Consider the following 2,290-nt stretch of genomic DNA (forward strand, 5'->3'; position numbering starts at 1 on the left):
ATGAATGGTATCATTCTGGGCTTGTACAAAGATAATTGGATGAATCCAACCCCTGCCTTCTTGGAACACACAATCTAAGAATGTATAATTATATATTTTTATTCATATATTATTTATATGTGATAAGGTTTGGCTCTGTGTCTCCACCCAAATCTCACATTGAATTGTAATAATCCCTACATGTCTTGGGAGGGACCTGATGGGAAGTAATGGAATCATGAAGGCAGGTTTTTCCCATGCTGTTCTCGTGATAGTGAATAAGTCTCAGGAGATCTACTGGTTTTGTAAAGGGGAGTTTCCCTGCACGCGCCCTGTTGCCTGCTGCCACATAAGATGTGATTTTGTTGCTCACTCACCTTCTGCCATGATTGTGAGGCCTCCCCAGCCATGTGGAACTGTGAGTCAATTAAACATCTTTCCTTTATAAATTATCCAGTCTCAGGTATGTCTTTATTAGCAGCGTGATTACAGACTAATACAATATGTCAATATATTTAAATTTTATTACATGTTATTTTATATCAATCTAAGAAATCTAAGATCTATATATAAAATCTAAGATATATTTACATAATTCACACACACATACAGTCAGAGAGAACAAAATACCAATATTCAACCAACCTGAGGAAAAGGGAATTCTATGTCAGGAAGGATTGTTGCCTATTTTTGTTCACTGCTATATCCTTGGCACCTAGAATAGGTTTGGCACTAGCAGACGCTCAACAAATATTTGTTCGATGGATGAATGGAATAAGCCTCCTGTACCAGCCAACGGGATGTGCCTTCCAGATCCTCTCAGGGTTAGTATGTAGGAAGAGTGGGGGTGCTACAGAGAAAGCTTCAGCCTTCCCAGCCTCAAGGCAAGTTGGCATGTGCTGTATTTGTGCTAACTGTTCCCCTGAGATGCCTTAAAGATTCTCCCAACCGGCATTCAATGGTCTTTCAGAATCCACATTCTGCACAAAGGTCTGACTGTGTTTTCAGCCAAGAGCAAAATAATAATAATAATAATACATCAGAAATGTCTCCACACACTCATTTCCACATTGAAATTTGTGTTGACTTGGTGAAGAATTTCAATGGAACTGAACACCGCTTTGCAGAGTGGAACATTAAGTGGGAGCCCCAAAGCAAAAATTTCAGAATGAGTCCCTTTAGCCTTCTGAATTGCCAAATCGATCTCTCTCCAGAGAGGGACTTCTCTTACGGGAGCCCCAAGAATCATAGGGCTGCTCCAGTGGTATTTATGCCCATCATCCTGTGAGCTCTTAACTTGAGCATGACTCTGGACAGAGCATGGGTAATTTCTCTACTTGAGAAACCCTCAAAGTAGAGCCTCAGGTTACAAAGATGAAACACAATTGTGTACACAGAAATCTGCCTGTGAAGCCAAAGGTAATTAACCTGTGCTTTTTATGCTTCAGAATCTCAACCTCAAACACTTCTGTTGTTTTCCTCCAGGCACTGCATTATGTAGGACTGAAATTAAAATGAAGTTCTCCCTTCACCATGACACTCTAATTAATGGAGAAAGGGGAAATGTTGTTTGTGGGCTCAGGTCTCCTTTACCTGCATTGTGGGACAATGGAGAAAACCCAGTGAAGCAGTTTATCTCTGGGCCAGAACTGACAGCTGCAGAGGAGGGGATCTGGGAAGCATCCAAAAGTCCATTTGGCCAAAACTAACTTCCTTTCTCTCCCACCATGGGGCCTACAATTGTTAGCATTAATTTTCAGTAAGTCACTCTCTTGCCCCTTGCAAACTTGAATAAAGATATTCCTGAGTGGGGTGACAAATTAAGCCATTGTCACTCAAAGAGAGCTTGGTATTTATCAGATTAGCCAACAAGTCATTTGAATAGGTCCTAAGGAAATGGGACATGGGATGTACTGGTTAGATGATGACAGTGATGACGGTATTGATGATATTGATGATGTTGGTGGTAATGATGATGGTGATGATAATGGTGGTAGCAATGTGAGGATATTAGTAGTAGAACTAGTAACAAAAATATCATTTTAGAAAAAAGTATTTTGTACCAGTCAGGATGGTAAGGACTCTGTATTGATTATTTCAGCTTGTCCTCACGTACACTTTCATATATCCATTGATATGGTTTGGCTGTGTCCCCACCCAAATCTCATCTTGAATTCCCACATGTTGTGGGAGGGGACCCAGTGGGAGGTAATTGAATCATGGGGGCAGGTCTTTCCCATGGTGTTCTCATGATAGTGAATAAGTCTCATGAAATCTGATGGTTTTATAAAGGGGAGTTTCCCTGCACAAG

This window comes from Mandrillus leucophaeus, unplaced genomic scaffold (assembly GCF_000951045.1).
Source record: "Mandrillus leucophaeus isolate KB7577 unplaced genomic scaffold, Mleu.le_1.0 Scaffold172, whole genome shotgun sequence".
NCBI classification, from domain to species: domain Eukaryota; kingdom Metazoa; phylum Chordata; class Mammalia; order Primates; family Cercopithecidae; genus Mandrillus; species Mandrillus leucophaeus.